We start from the raw sequence: 16,543 nt of genomic DNA on the forward strand, positions 1-16,543 counted from the left end.
AAGAACTCTGTGACTTATGGAACCATACTTTTTTCAGCTCTTTAATTTCTTGAAAAAATTCTCTGAGGGGTGGAGAAATGAATTCTAACTGCAGAGAGAATCTTACCATCTTGCTGACTCCTGGTTAGTGTGTCTTTTACCTTTGGTCAAAATACAGTGGAGACATCAAAAGGGGCATAGATGGAGGGCATCTTAAAGCTTTCCATAAAATTATTGAGGTGCATCCGGGTGTGGTGACGTATCGTGATGCTGGTGCCTGCTGCCCTAGCCATGCCATCAGCTGCATTAGAAAGCAGTTGCATGGCTGTGTTGGAAGTAGACTGAAAGATAAAAAGCTGGGAGTCCACAGTCTTCTGAACATCCACAGGCAGTTTACCTGAGAGACCTGGAGAGCTCTGTGGTCAGGTCTCTCTGAAATCTAGTAACATAGGCCAAATATTTTAGTGCTCCAAGTGCACAAATTGTTGAAGCATATGTCCATTTCTGAAATTTGTCCATAGCTGTAGACTTCTTGTAAGGGGGACAGACTGAGGAACTTTGCTTTGATCATTCCCTTTTAGTGTCTGCCACTACCACCTTTGCATGCACTGGTGGACCTTTGCTCCAATGTTTCCTTTCCTTTGGTGCTGCCAAAATCTTTTCAGTTTTTGTTGGATCAATTCTTCCACATCAGGGTCCTTCCATGCCCACTGGGCCACAAAGTCAATGGAGGGGGGGTCAATGGATAGTACCATCCAGGAAAATGCTTTGCTAGAATCAAAGGCTTCCAGGAATAAAGACTCATCTGATGAAGGATTGTCAGTGGTCTGTCCCTCTCTCTGCTTCATCAATTCAAGGATCTCACCAAAGGTGACATCTTACAAAAGGGATCTAGGGGAGCTTTCATCTACATCCAAGTCTGTGTCGTCAGTGAAATACTGTGGAGAGGAGTTTATGTGCTTCTGCTTGCACATCTGTTTTTTATGAACCGGTTCTGGTGGGAGATCAGAAGGTTCTGAATCAAACTGGGAGCTAAAGCAGCACGCAGCCGGAAAAGGTTGTGGTACTGACTGTCTCTGTCTGACATGGTGTTGGGAAGCAGAAGCAGGGTCTTGCCAGGGTTCAGATGGAATCCAGCTGGATGGAAGCACCTTTTCCCTCGGCACTGATAGGACCATTTTAAAAACCTCAAAGGCTAAAGTCTTCATCAACTCTGTAGTCTTACTCAGATCCTCAGCTAGCTCAGATAACGTCAGAGCCAATGGGTCTCAGTCCCAAAGCTGAACTCAGTGCTGAGGCCCCGTGGGGAAGGGATGGCTCTGACATCTTCAATATTGACCTGTCCCCTCAAACCCTGGCACCTAAGCTTTGGCTCCAATTCTCTTCTGGATCCAAAGATATTGGAGTCGAAAGAAGAAGGGATGTTAGCAGAGTTGAAATAACTCAGATTGTCTACTCAGACAAAGGCTCCCTAGGACAGGTTGGACCCAAGACAGCTGGGTCCAAAGGGAGGACCAGGATCAGAGAAGAAAGAGGAGGGGTAGCTGGACCAAAACATGATATATTCCCAAGGGATGGTACCAACAGAAGTCCAAGCTGGGTTTGTGTTCTAAAGAACTTCCTTATCATCTTGTCAGTGCCTTGTAGGGTAGGCCTCTGGATGGCCAAGTAGAAACAGCCACCAAAGGTTGTCTCGAATACCTCTTCTCATGGAGTTTTTGAGAGTGTAACCTTGGACTCACTGGGTCCAGACAAAAGTAGAACCAAGACTCCGAGGGATGAACCCAAGAAACTGTTGAGTCTGACCCATGTTTTTTTTTCAGATCTGTCCTGGACAGCAGTGTTGGATCCAGAGAATGCTTTTTTGACTCTTCAGGATTCATTTTATCCTTTTCTTTTTCATTTATCTTCTCCTTTTCTTTCTTTCTCTTTTTATCTGTCCTTGGGTCTCTTATACTGCTTGTTGCCTGGAGATGCAGCAATGGAGGAGGCCGAAGCTGTAGGAATTGAACAGCCTTGTCTATGAGGGAGGTGGCTCTTGACCATGAGTTTCTTCTTCCTGGTCCGGAATGCCCTAGAACTAAAGGAGACACAAGCTTGACACTGGGTACAGATGTGGGCAGTCCCAAACAATATACAAAGTATGAGGATCCTTGAGGGGGTTGTGTCCACACTCACAACACTTTTTAAACCCTTGGCTGTCTGACATTCTTTCCTCTGAGATTATGACTATTTTCACAAATTTGGCTAACAAGCACACTCTATTCAATTCCTCATTATAAGATGAAGTAGAACATGCATATTGTACTAAAATCTATAATATAGGAGGAAAAAAAAACACACCAATGTAACACTCTAAAAACTATTACGTAGCAACCTAAAGATCCTAACTGCCTAGTTTATCAAGTAAGCTAACTCTATAAAAAATACTAGTAAAGCACACTAAGCCCAAGTAACTGGAGAGATGAATCTCTTGGTAGTGGGAGAAGTACAGAAAAGGAGATATCACACCAAGGATATTTCACATTTATGTGAGCCCTCTTAAAACACAACCAAAGTCTTCAGGCAGCAAATGAGATCTGAGGTACTAAGGTGGAGCAGGGGGAATTATGGGTAGGGGAGAAGTCAGATCCCTGAAACTGATAAACTTCAGAGTTAGTGCCGAGGTGGGATCCAATCAGATCTGACAACTCATGGTTGAATCAGATGAAAGTAAACTTTGGATCATCTGTTTACCTGTATTAGGTTGCGACTGTTTATTCTGTTCTTTGCCAAAATTGGATGAAGAGATAGCAAATCCCCTGGAAAATTTGGAACAGAAGGCTGAAAAATCAAATCTTAGATTTCCTGGATCAGCTTGTCTCTTTCATCACACTTTTTGATCTCCTCTGTAGCAGAGGGACCAAGCACTAAATCTGTACCCAAAGGAGAATTTGAAATCTCATTTTTCACATCTGGGGATTCTGAGAATGCAGCTAGGGAAACCTCCTCAAAAAAGTACCAATGGCCATAGCCCTGGAAGACGTATCAACAAAGTCATACACATACTGTAAACAATGAGTAGTGACCTGTGCAATAAAAACATAAGTTATTTAAAGCAGATTTTCCTCAGAAGAAGACACTGCAGATACAACATCCTCCATACTTCTACAATCTGTTAGATCAAATTTTAACAAATGGGCCTGCCAATTCAAAATTCTGAAAATCAAAGTTGCAGAAGTATACACCTGTTTCCCATACCTATCAGTAATTTTCTCATCCTTATCAAAAAGAGTAGGATTGGAATTAACCAACTGCTTAGCAGAAGTAGGATCAACTAAAGCTATAGCTGCTCAGTCAAGTGTGGGAATACTGTATAAAAATTTAAAGGATAGAAGAACCCTATACATCATACCTACCTTTTTTAGGGGTAGTTGGCTATCAGGAAAACTGCAAGCAATAATACACACATCCTCTAAAGCAGGCAGAACAGGTGAAATGGCTGTAGGTTCTGGAAAATCCTTCTGTAACAACTCATAGTATTTTCTGAGGGACTAAAACACTGGCACATTCTAGCAATAGTCTTAGAGAAGGAGAACCCCCCAGGCAGACTCATAAACTGAGCTCTTCACTGAGTATAAATCAGAAATCTGAGTGAAAAAAAATATCCATCCCTCCAGCTTCCTGTTCAGATTCAGAATCTTGAGTCTCTTGAGGAAAAGAGCAATCCCTCTTTCTTTTACCAGATACTACTTTACAAGAAGGATCAACAGCCTGAATTAAACCCTGAACCAGACCATGTGAACTACTAATATACAAAGGGAATTGAGGAGGAAATACATGCTTGGTTTTCCAGGTTTTTTTTGGACAGGAAAAATGGAGCCAAGTATGTCAATGGCAGCAGCAGCTTCTTCAGGGATAGGTAAAACCTTCTAATACAATAGGGAAACCTTCCCTGTTCCCTTTCCCAGGACCGACAACAGTGTCTCTCCAGTGCTCACTGAGGAGACCCCAAGAGCCGCAGAGGAAATACCCCCAGTCCAGAGCAGCTATAGGTGCTTCACCAGAGAGAACCAGGGTAAAAAATGAGTGGTCTGAGCAACAAATGGCCACAGCAGTGACACCCACCAACAGCTGTGGCTAATTGCTAGCCTGCTGTGATGGCAAGGGATGTTTGCTTAATTTTTTTCTTTTTGTGGCTGGAAGAAGGACCAACCATTGGACCTGTAGTCTCTTTCATAGTCAAGCAGAAAATGGTGCCTCATTCCCAGGGAAGATAAGCTGGTAATCACTATCAGTCCATAAAAGTTACCTTTTTGACAGAAAACCATAGTAAAAAGCACTTTAAAACACTGCGCCAGTCCCCACAAAAGCAAAATAAACAATTTCTCCACAGAAAAAAAAATGTTTTCAGTTACTTTACACCACTTTTAAACCGATAGAAAAAACAAGCACTCCATTTAAAAGTATATTACAGTCTCGAGACAGTCTGTTAAAACACAACACTCCTAGTGTTAAAATAACTTTCCTAAACAGAAAAGTAATAAAACATCTACACAATTAAGAAACTAAGTTTTTTTACCCAAAGAGAACTTCTCTGCTTAACAAAATAAAGCACAAGCCTACTATCAATCCTTGAAAGCTTCAGGGGAGTGTACTCTTCAGTGGCAGTAAAGCAACCTCGGAAAGGCTTCACATCCAAACTTGACTTTTAGTCAGCTCAGTTCGAACTGCCTTGCTTTGGGCATATGGAAGATGCCCTGAAGCTTTAGAAGCTGGCCAGCTGTTATATCTTTGGCAGGATACAAGCCATATATAGCTAAAACTATTTTTTTTTAAACACTCAGATGCTAAATAGCAGTGCCAAACATGTACAACACCTCCTCTAAATACCAACAAACTATCTAGATACTTTGTCTGTACAACCTAACAGAATATAACACAAATATCCTCTTTTTAGACAAATGTAGTAAACAGTTGCTACAGTTTATACCTTGTCTACAAGGAACAGAGTTTAGACCACACACTGAACACTGCCGTGCTCAGGTTTGACTGCAAATGCAATACCAGCTTTTCAAAGCTGGTATGGCATTAGAGATCAGGATTGGTAGCTCACACCCCCCCCCCAAGACTTTGCTCCTGGGGCAGTTGCCCCTCACACCCCACCCTAGCTATGCTTGTGCTTGCAACTAGACCACAACATGTAAACCACAACATTTTTAAAGCCAGACAGTATGGTTGGTTCTGAAAAAAGTTGAACACTAATGAGCACTGTTGCGTGTGATGCATGTTCGTAGAGAAATAGATTCTAATTAAAATGTCAATGAGTAAAGAGTCTGTCCTATAGAGTTTCAGATTTCAAAGTGAGGAAAGTAATATACAAGTTAAAAACAGACTGCTGAATAAGGGAAGATTACCAAGTAGTTCTTACACAGAGGAATTGTTACTGCACAAGTAATTCAGGAAGGGATTTGGTTGATCTTGTGTAGTATTGCAATTTGTACCTTACTCCGAGGACTGAAATGCAACTGACTGGGTTTATATCAGTGCTGCTTTAACTAAGAAAATTGGGGTCTTCAACTAACCTCTTTAAAACCAACTCAGTGAGATTAACTTGACTTAGAAACAGACCTCTCAACCTCTGACAGCAAGAATCTGGGCCAAAGCCAAAAATGAGGGAGGGACAAACATCCAAAATCAGGGCCAGATTTTAAATACTGCTCTTACAAAAATATAAAGTTGACAGACTAACATATTTTCTATTAGCATGCATTTTCTTAAGGATATGAAGTCTGAAACTTAACTGTCATTTATTCACTTCAATCCTCAATGATTTACCACAAAATCACAATTTATGTTAAGAGATAGACCAAAAATATGAGGCAGGAAATGGGACATACTGCAAAATTCCAGACAGTTGAGAGATATGCTTAGAAAATAAACCACTTAAATACATTTGTGCAGATAATATCAGTGCTTCAAAATTTTCTTAGCCTCCTGTTCAGGATTAAATGATTTAACCATCTGTGCAGCTCCAATCTGTGATTTTATTTCTTAATAGAACAATGTGCACAATAGGATGAATATAAAAAACTTATAAGCTATCAATTTCTTGTCTTTTGGGGAGCCCACATTCTTGGATGTTTTGCTTCCTCAAATGACCATACCCGAACATTTTGTTCCCTTATCCCAAAAGCAAAACACTGCCAAACTGAAGCATTTTCACAGTCATGGGAGATGGAAATTCTCTACGAGTTACCAGGACTTCTATAACAAATTCTATTAAAATGAAGGAACACAAGACAGTGACTATTTTTTATCATGGTACTGGGGCCCAAGGAATACTGGTACACCCTCTTACAGTCCCTAATGTCCTGGTACCTGCCAGTTTATCAGTATCTGTTAAAGACAAGAGCAAGGCCCTTGATTCTAATCAAAGACTGCAGCATCTTGAAAAGATCCATTATAGTTTAGGAAACTTGCACAGTACCAGGAGACACTGTAGACATTACAGGCAAACATCAACTCATGAAACTATACAGAATAATTTCTCATTCTGGATGCTAGAGAATAACTGGTCTCATTTTTCTCTGCTGCCTGATAAGATATGTTGACTTTTCTTAGGTTCATAGGTGTTTACTAGGCTAATGACCACAAGGGCCTTTTTAAGCCTAGCCATGCATCCCAAATCTCTGACTAGTCCTGATACCGTTGATAAGTGTCAGTTATACTGCTCATATCTTGTCTATGCACCTATTAGGAGAAAATGTGGCTCCAGGGTTGTTTCAGTTCCACATTCTAATGATTACTGAATGATTTCCAACAACCAACCAATGTAAATCTGTGTACCTTAAATATATGCACAGGAGGAAGGTAAGATGACTTGATATTCAACAAATGCAAACTGCTGATTACGCAGTTTATGACTTAGCATCGAGGACATCACACTGATGCAAAATTAGACAGTTAAGTCTCTCTATTCTGCTCTTTAAGTGAATTAAATATTCTACTTTCCCCCTCTATTCACCCTCATTCTTTTTGCCATATGTCCCATGCCCTTCTGAATGTATTTGTAGATTCCCTGTTTACTTCCCATTTCTGCCCTTCTGAATGTATCTGTGGAGTCCCTCTTTACTACCCATTTCTGTAATCCAGGCTACGGTTCTACAGCACTCTCTGTGTAGAAGTAATTTCAGAGAGCTAGGGAGTCTTTTGTCCCCTATAATCTGCTTCTTGTTCTTCCTCCTTCCCCTATATTCTTATCTTTCAGGATGACGACATCCACCCAATCTCATCTGACATCAAGTGAGAACAACTTCAACTCCTCCAGTCTCTGGTCACATCCCTTCCTCTCTTTCCCAGGGATGTTTCTGATGGTCCTCCTTTGGATTCTTTTCAGCAGCCTGATGTTCCTTTTCTTGTAAGGTCTCCAGAACTGCAGAGCACTCAAGCTGTGGTATGCCAAGGCCCTGTACAATACAAGCATTATATCCCCACTTTTGGAGTCTACACCATGAGAATTTATCCCAGCTTTATTTGCTACTGCCAGTGTCCATCATTTCTCTCTCGGCTCCTAATGGTCCAATCCAGATGTGCTCAACACCCTTCACATCCTTCTCCTCTGCTAGCATCACTTTAAAATACCTCACGTCATACCCAGGTTGATGAGACATAAGTATAGTACTTAGCATTTGTTTGCAGAGAATCTTAACTGCCATCTTTCTGCCCACTCTGTCAGCCTATCCAATTTCTTCCCTCATCTTCCATTGCTGCATCAATCTTTTTTATGTCAGTGAAAAGTCTGATCCTAATCTCCACAGAATCCTGGACTATGTCAGACTTAGCCTCCGTCAAATGACAGAGCATTCATTAAACCTCCCCTTGACATCAAAGGAGTACTTTTTTAGCCTTTCACTAAAGAAAAAGCACATGCTAAACTGTAATGTCTACATGTACATGCAGTTGAAATAACCAACATTTGGCTTGGTATAGTCTTTTTACTACTGATCTGTAACACAATGTACATACACATTGACTGTTGTAGTTCCACATATAGTCTAATTCTACTTAAAACCTTATCAAAGAAACAAAAGTTATGTAAATACCTTAACGATAGATTCATATTCTCATTTTTGTCTGGTTCCGTCTTTGGGTTGCCAGATTTGACCTTGGTGCCTTTTTTATAAAGCTGTGGATCCAAGGCTCTGACTCCTCCTCTACCCATTATTCTCTCCATTACACTAAAGTACCTCAAATCAAGTTTGCTAGCATATCACTACAGCATCCAAGTGTTAGGGGACATAATACTTATAGTATGGTACTGCATGTAGAATTTCACAGACAGGGTCTCAGATGAGATTTATCCGGTCACCAGAAGATATTAGTGACAATACTGGAAGGGTAAAAGTGGGAGGGATGTTGAACTGGATGAAAATGAGACAGCATGGATTTATCATTATAGTAAGTACTTGACTTCAATATCCATTGTCTATTTTCATCCGATTCAACATTTGGAACATATTCCCAAGCTGAAGAACACCCAGGTAGCATCAAGGAAAGACATTCCTGAAAATGGGAGAACGAAAAAGAAGAACGTGATCTGGGATGCACGTCCAGTTTGTAATGGGATACAAAGGTATGGTCAAGTTGACCCTGTTGCTGCTGCATAATTATCAATGGGAGCTCCATTCATGAAGGCCGTAGAAGTAGCCACTACACTTGCATAATGAGCTTTTGGTTTTGTCTGTAAAGGCAAATCCAGTTTATTATAAACAAAAGGAATGGATTCTGATAGCCATTTAGGAATTGTGACTTTTGATATGCTTTTACACAACTTAGATTTCGAAAAAGATACGACTAGCTGATCTGATTTTCTGCAATACTTGGTCTGGTGAAAGTAGAATCTGAGCTGTCTATAAACATCTCGCATGTGTAACATATATTCTCCTTTAGTAAAAACAAGCAGTCCTGCCGATATCTGAGTAAACGCTCAAGCCACAAAGGGTAAATGTAAATCACAACAAAAATGACTAGGCGTGAGCGAAGTGGAAAAACAAAATATTTAATATAAAATATAAAATATATGCCACACTGCAGGTCAGATAAGCGCTTTCACTCTCTTAGAGCTTCTTCAGATCACAATGACCAGAGTACACAAAAGCATTTATAAAGCATAACAGTAATTGAACAAGTAATACAATCTAATTAATCAATTAGCTTGATGCTCTACATAAAATGCTCTAGGAAACAAACTGTGAAAGAGCCACAGAATCCATCTAAATAAAAACAAAACATTAATAAATTAATAAATAAATAAAATTAATAAATTGATTAATTAGATTGTATTACTTGTTCAATTACTGTTATGCTTTATAAATGCTTTTGTGTACTCTGGTCATTGTGATCTGAAGAAGCTCTAAGAGAGTGAAAGCGCTTATCTGACCTGCAGTGTGGCATATATTTTATATTTTATATTACATATTTTGTTTTTCCACTTCGCTCACGCCTAGTCATTTTTGTTGTGATATATTCTCCTTTGTTTGAAAATCTGAGAAAAAAGACTGGCAGGTCAATTGATTTATATATTTTTTTGGATGTCATCTTTGACACAAAGGAAAAATTTGTTCTCAAGGCCACTCTGTCTTTATAAAAATAAATAAATAAATAAATATGGTGGATTGCAAGACAATGCTTGTAATTCCAAAATTCATCTGGCAGAGGTAATTGCAACAAGAAAAATAGTTTTCCATGAAAAAACTTCAAATCTACTGAAGCTGCTGGTTCGATGGGTGTTTGGGTCAGGGCTTGAAGCATAATAGAGATATCCTCCCATTGAGGCACTGGGTCTCTACTGAAAGTGTCCTTGAGGAAAGTTTTTAAGACTAAGACCGGCTATAGAAGTGTCATTGTGCCCTATGTGAAAACTTGATATGGTAGCCATCTGCACTTTAACAGTGGAGAAACTGGAATCTTTTTGAAAAAAAAAACTCTGACAAAAAATCTAAGATCAACAGAAGAGGGTGCAGAGAAAGGATCTAACCCTTTTGATGAAGATCTGAATTCAAATCCAGAACCCATGAAGGATGCATCAAGTGAGGACATAGGAAGGGGAGCGATTCCTTCTGGGGCCAAAGTAGAGCAATGAGGATCACTCTAGTCTTGCACCTTCTGGCTTTCTGAATGAATTTTGTTAATATTGTTATCAGAGGAAAGTCATGGAGGAGACCTGAGAGCCAACTGTGAAACTAGGGTATTCCTCAGTGACCGTCCTTGTGGAGGTATCTAGGCAAAGTAACTGCTGCACTTGTTGCGTCATAAGGTGAACAGATCGCAACAAGGGTGGCCCCAGCGGTTGAAAATATGTGCTGCCACTGTCTGACTGAGGGACCACTCATGAATCAGGAGAACTGACCTGCTTAACTTGCCCATCCATTCATTTACCTCTATTTATATTTGTTTACTGCAGTAATGCACTGATCTCAATGGGCCATTTGTAGGTACAGCCCAGGTGAACAGGATCACATAAGAAATGAACAAAACATATTTACAGGTACAAGGAAATGCTAAAAACAAATGTTGTGTGTGTGTGTGTGTGTGTGTGTGTGTGTGTGTGTGTGTGTGTGTGTGTATGCCCCCCCCCCCAGGGAAGCACCCATGGTTATTGTGGCCCAGGGATTTGATGGGCAGAAGACTCTTCCTTCTGTTTCCGATGGGGAGGTTATATACCATTTGATATGATACCTGCAAGCTTGCATAAGACAAAGCTTGGTATGGGGGGGGGGGGGTGAAGACTATGAAACCACTGAACTGAGAGGGTCCACTAGCATACTCTCATGTGGTACCTTGCCAGGGGAGCTAATGTAATTGTAGCCATCAATCCCAGCAAACAAAGGAAAAGGGATGTTGAATGACCTGTGCAGCCATATAGAAAGAGACAATACTCTGGTGTCTGGAAGTTTGGCAATTTGAAGGACTATCTTGAGGTGACACCCAATAAACTCTTAAGTGGTGAGTGGGTTACAGCTGACTTTTGGATTTTTTGACTGTGATCCCCAGTTACTTTATAAGGTGGAGCAAGAGGTTTCAATGCCAAACCAGAAGATCCCTGGAAGTAGTGGTGAGGAGCCAGTTTTCTAGATACAGGAAAACTTGGATCCCTTGCAGTTAGACATGAGCTGCTACTACTACCGTAACTTTCATGAACACTCAGTGGGCTGTGGCGAGATTAAATGGCAATGATCTGAACTGGACATGATTAGCTCCCAGCCAGAAATGGAGAAATCACTTGGATCACCTATATTTTAATGTGATAATATGCATTCTGGATGTGCTGTATAGATCTGCAGTTGTCCTTCCTCAGAAGAGGCAATATGGACTGCACAGTGACCTTTCAGAACTTTGTCTTATGAACTGATTGAATTGACTGAGGTCCCAAATAAGTCAGAGGTCCCCTGTCTTCTTCTGAACTAAAAAGAACCTATAATAGACTCTGGATCCTAATTGGCCTTGGAGGACCAATTGGATGACTCTTTCCTAACAACTTGAAAATCTCTGTTGCTGAAGATTCTGACTGGGTGGATTACTGGGGAATCTTTTTCTTCTTTGGAGGATAAGAAAAGGGAATGGAATAGCCTCTGGTGATTATCCTTAACACCCAGGGATCCATTGTAATGTTTTGTCAGGCTTATGGGTGCAAAGTAAGAGCCCCTTGACTGCCTCCAGAGTGTGGCATTTGGGTAACTCTTAAGGAGCATTGGCAGGGTTTCTCGGTAAAGGGACCATGAAATCCCTCTCTGTGTGATCTGCCTCTGCCCCTATAGCAACAACCATTTGAGTTGCCTCCCCCTCTGTCCCAGGGGTCCAGTCTCCAGGAGTGCCCTTGTGATAGCCCTGTGACTTTCTGAACCACATCTCCTTACCACTCCCTTTGATTCTTAGTAAAGGTCCTTTGAGGGATGGAAAAGCAAATCCCAAAAGCAGACAGGGTTTTACCATATTGTTCACTCCTAGTAAGCATCTTTTTAACTTTGGGTTCAAAAAGTCTGGAACCATCGAATGGGGCGTTGATGAGGGATGTCTTAAAGCCTTCCACAGAATTTTACAGGTGCATCCAAGCATGGTTATGCTGGTGCCTGCTGCCCTAGCTCTTCCATCAGCTGTGCTGGAAAGCAGACACATTAGACAAAGACTGCACAGTAGACTATTGGGAGTCCACTGTTTTCTGAACATCCATTGGTGAATTACTCAAGAGGGACTTGATATTCTCCTTGCTCAGGTCCCTCTGAAAACATATCACAAGGGTAGGATAGTTCAGCACTCGGAGTGTGAAGATCACAGAAGCATGCATCCATTTCTCAAACCTGTCCAATGCCCTCAACTCCCTGTTAGGGGAATGGACAGAAAAACTTTCCTTTGACATTTCTTTTTAGTGGCTGCCAATACTAACATGGCATCTACTGGTGGACCCTTGATCCAGTGTTTTCTGTCCTTTGGGGCTACCAAAATCCTATTTGTTTTTTTTTTTGTGTGGATAGATTCCACTACATCAGGATCCTTCCAGACCCACTAGGTCTACAAGAGCATTAGAAGGTGTACTACCCAGGACACAAATGAGTGAATAGAAAAGACCTCAAGGAATACAGATTTGCCTGCTGAAAGAGTTTCACTGGACTAACCCTCTTGTTGCTTCTTCAATTCTAGGATATCACCAAAGGTGACATCTTATAGAAGGGACCTTGGAGAACCTTCACTTTCCTCCAGATCCGTGTCTTTTGTGACAGACTCTAGAGAGGAGTTTGGGTGATTCCATTTACAAGTCTGTTTTCTATGACCTTGTCTCAGTGGTTAATCTCAGGAAATGGGTCTGAATCAGACTGGGAACTCTAATGTTGATTATCCTACAATCCTAATGGGACTGAATATCCTTGTCAATCTGAAAGAGCGGAGTACGTCACAAGATCCAACAGAGGTTGTACGGACCCAAGCTTGAAGGTGCAACCTGATTACTTGGCCTAGCCCAAACCCATTCAAATGCCTGGGAAACCTGAAGCTGCTATCAGACCCAAAGAAAGGTTCCTTTCCTCCTATCTGAAGGAACAATCCCAACCTCAACTGGCATTGGCTTCAAGGCTGACCTCTTATCAGAACTATCGAGAGCCAAAGCCCCGAGAGGCAGAAATGGCTCCAAAAGCTTTGGAGTACACTTTACTCCGGAGGCCACAATACTGATGCTTCAGCTCAGAGACTCATCTCAATCCCAAAGAATCAGAGTCAAAAGAGGAAGGGATGCTGAGGGAGTCAAAGTTTCCCAAACTGTCACCTTCATCGGAGGTGCGGAGGTGCACTGGGGGGGGGGGTTCAGACCCGTACAAACCAGATGAAAAGGGTAGGCCAGTACTGGAGACATCCATGCAAAGGTAGTTGGACATCTACTTGGCACACCCAAGAGGGATGGCACCAGGAGAACCCCTAGTTAGATGTGTGTCTTCAAGAATCTCTGCATCATTTGATTGACATCCATTTCTGTGAGGCTTCTGGTAGACCAGACAGACATCAAAGACGATGCCACCAAAGGTCTAAAGTATAGTCATTCTTTTATAATGGGGGGTGGAGTCTAGGGGTCACCAGATCTTTGGGGAAAATATTGGGTGAAATGAGAAACACTGGATCAGAGTGGGAGGTGGATCTGACTTCCTCAAAGTCTTGGGCATCAGTTCAGACCTGAGGAATCTATCAGATATGGAGACCTTTTTTCTAGTCTTTTCTGCTCTCCTCCTCAGATCTTCCTCATCCTGCTTTGGACTTTTCTTTGTCTTTTTTCTTGTCCATATTCACACTAGTGGAAGTATGAAGTTGTTCCTTGTACTCCTTAAGGATATCCAGTTCTCCTCTCTCTTCCGTCTCTATCCTGGTGTCTCCCAGAGGTGGAAGGTTAAGAAGCAAACCTTGTCTGAAGAGGAAGCAAACCTTTTAGAATTAACTTCTCTTCGTGCCCTGAATGACCCTTATCCTGAAAGAGGAACAAATGTCACATTTTACAATAAGGTAGGTAATGCTCAAACAAACACATGAGTGCCGGTCTTGTGGTAGAATTTTGTCTCCACATGCTGTGCACTTTCTAAACCTTTGGATTTTCAGACATTAGTGGAAACAACAATGACTGCAAGAATATTACTCTTGTACTTATGTAAAGAATTTCAAATTATTCCTCTCCAAATAAGTATGAAGAAAAACTGCTAATCAAACTACCTAAAAGCTAACACCTAAATCCAACTCAAAGGCTAAAAATATATTTGTGTGAACTACTATTAAAGAAAAAGTAGTAACATAAGGTAGGGAAGGCGAGACTATTATTGTTATTACTTAAGAAAAAATGTCACTTATCCTATAGAAAATCAGAGCCCTTAGAAACACCCCTGAAAAAACAGGCAGCAAATGAGATCTAAGGTACTATAGTGGAATGGAGGGAGTTATGGGTAGGACAGAAGTCAGAGCCTCTTATCCATAACTTTATAAAAAAGGTGCTGAGGTCATATCCAACCCAGATGTTGAATCGGATAAAAACACACAACACTGGATGTAATGTTTTAAATAAACAGCATTTTGGGACTTGCTTGGGCTTCCCCTGAAATGTGCAAGCAGAGAAATTGTCCTAAAGTTCAACTCTCTATTTAGAGGAGTGATCATAACACATCAAACTTAGTGAAGTGACAACAGAAATGTTGGCTGATGTTGCAAGATTGGAGTCCTCTAGAAATGTTATCAGCCCTACAATGTGTGGAAGGGGGGCTGTATTTCCCTACCCTGCTACCTGAATATATTAACTTAGTCTGTTGCACATCAAAAAAAGTTAATTTTTCAGGGTGCCACAATCTCAATCTCCAAGTGTAACTTAAATAGCATATTTGTGTTTGAACCTTGGTGTGCCAATTACAAACAGCTACCAATTAAATTATGCTACCTTCTGAAACACTTTTTATCCCCCAAGATATGTCTGAGACAAGCACACTGAAAGGTAATGGATCCAGGACTGACCTTCATGGTTCTTTACTAGTCATTTCTTATTTCTTGACATTATCTCTCCCACCAAAACCCTGTGTGTGCCATCTTTCAACCATGCTGCATTCCAGTTCCTCTGTCCTAGTCCTACCCTCAGTTCCTCCAGTTCTCCTATCAAATTTCTGTGGGGGAACTGAGTCAAAGGCCTTGCTAAAATACAAGTACATCACAAATAAAAGTTATCCCTTTTCAGGTTCATCTATAACACAATCATTAAACAGATCAGATTTGAAGGACATCTTCTTCAGGCCATTAACCAATGTTGGCCTTGGCTTCCTAAGTTGCAATCGGGTGCAGAAAACTTGAATGACAATGTCAGTCCAAAACTGTTGAACATTCTCTTTGCCAAACAAGCAAAGAATTGGCAGCACCAGAACATAAAAAAATATTAATGCCACAAAGTGGTGCCATACAGCGTATATTTCTGTAGTTTAATAAGAATAATTGGAAGGTAACTTGATGAGTTGCTCAATAGCCCACTGGCTAAGGACATAATTTTGCAACTGCAGTGCTTGAAGTTCAGTTCTCACTATCCTATTTATTTTTGTTTTTTTTTTTTAATTTGTTTTAACATTTGGAGACATTCAATATGATTGAAATCACATTTTCTTCTTTACATCATGTAGTTGTCACAGGTTCATAGCTCATATTCGTAGTTCATAGGTTCACAGTCACTGCAGCTGAATTACTTATTGAAGTATTTATTTATATATAATTTATAGGTATTTATGTATTTATAATTTATGGTGCTGAAGATACTTATCATCTTCTTCTTTCGGCTGCTCCCGTTAGGGGTCACCACAGCAGATCAGCTGTTTCCAATTCTTCCTGTCCCCTGCATCTTGCTCTGTCACACCAACCACCTGCATGTCCTCTCTTACCACATCCATAAACCTTATCTTAGGCCTTTCTCTTTTCCTGTTACCTGGCAGCTTCATCCTTATCATCTTTTTCCCAATATACTTTGCATCCCTCCTCAGCACATGTCCAAACCAACGTAATCTTGCCTCTCTGGCTTTGTCTACAAACCTTCCAACCTGGGCTGACCCTCTAATATACTTATTCCTAATCCTGTCCATCCTCATCACACTCAGTGCAAATCTTAACATCTTCAACTCTACCAAGTCAAGCTCTGACTCCTGCCTTTTTGTCAATGCCACTGTCTCCAACCCATATAACATAGCTGGTCTCACTACCCTCTTGTAGACTTTCCCTTTCACTCTTACTGGTACTCGTCTGTCACAAATCACTCCTGACACTCTTCTCCACCCACTCCATCCTGCCTATACTCTCTTCTTTACCTCTCTTCCACACTCACCATTACTCTGAACTGTTGATCCCACGTATTTAAACTCTTCCACCTTCACCACCTCTACTCCCTGCATCCTCACCATTCCTCTATCCTCCCTCTCATTCACAGACACATATTCTTTCTTAGTCCTGCTGGCCTTCATTCCTCTTCTCTCTAGAGCATATCTCCACCTCTCCAAAGTCTCCTCCCCCTGTTCCCTACTCTCACTACAGATCA

The 16,543-nt window shown here is 41.0% G+C and overlaps 1 protein-coding gene across 2 annotated transcripts in view; it reads right to left on the reverse strand.

Annotated features, from left to right (window-relative positions):
* SPATA7 (spermatogenesis associated 7) overlaps positions 1-16,543 on the reverse strand; it is a 1,255,634-nt gene that overhangs the window by 140,120 nt on the left and 1,098,971 nt on the right. The window lies entirely within an intron of this gene.

This window comes from Protopterus annectens, chromosome 6.part0, assembly GCF_019279795.1.
Source record: "Protopterus annectens isolate FY-2018-M chromosome 6.part0, PAN1.0, whole genome shotgun sequence".
NCBI lineage: Eukaryota > Metazoa > Chordata > Ceratodontiformes > Protopteridae > Protopterus > Protopterus annectens.